Source organism: Penaeus monodon, chromosome 28 (genome assembly GCF_015228065.2).
Source record: "Penaeus monodon isolate SGIC_2016 chromosome 28, NSTDA_Pmon_1, whole genome shotgun sequence".
In the NCBI taxonomy this organism is placed as follows: Eukaryota; Metazoa; Arthropoda; class Malacostraca; order Decapoda; family Penaeidae; genus Penaeus; species Penaeus monodon.
In genome coordinates, this window is record NC_051413.1 from 16793719 (window position 1) to 16794412 (window position 694).

Here is a 694-nt window from a genome sequence, read left to right on the forward strand (position 1 = left end):
GCCCCACTATGTATTTCGAAAAAAAAAAAATGTCCCACATTCATTTCCCAAAAGCGCCCTAAAGACAGCATCACTCTCGCCGCAGATGTTATTGCGGCGGCAATCTGCTGCTTGTACTGAGTGACGATAAATTACGATAACAATGCTAGCATTAGGCAATAATTACTTCGTCTTCGCATGCTATTCTCAGTACAAGATGGTGCTAGCCGCGACAGGTTTATTTGTTTTATTTTTTATTAATGCTTTCTTTCAATTTTGTCTGTATGAGGCTCCATATTTGTAAAACTATTTGATTTTCTTATTACATTCAGATGTCACACTTCAACAATCAGATTACTGAAGTGAAATGCAAACAGTGCCAAATTTGCGTATAGCTAGCATGCTTCTATGCTTTGCTCAGACACTTTCAATCTAATAAACCACAAAAAATGTCGCGGCACATTTTCTCCTATCATTTATCACATCAGCGAATTCCTTAAAACTTCTACTTAATCATTATTAGTAATCGCTTTTCATTAGAAAACTTGGCCAGCAGGAAAAGGGCGGACCGTAAAGAACAGCTCCGAGGACCGCAGTGGAGGGTGAGTGATGGGCGGGAAAAAGAGGCAGGGTAATGACAACAGTTTCCTCATAAATCCTACGAAGCTGTGTTTAGAGAGACCATCACTCATGAGTTGGCTCCCAGCTGAAACTC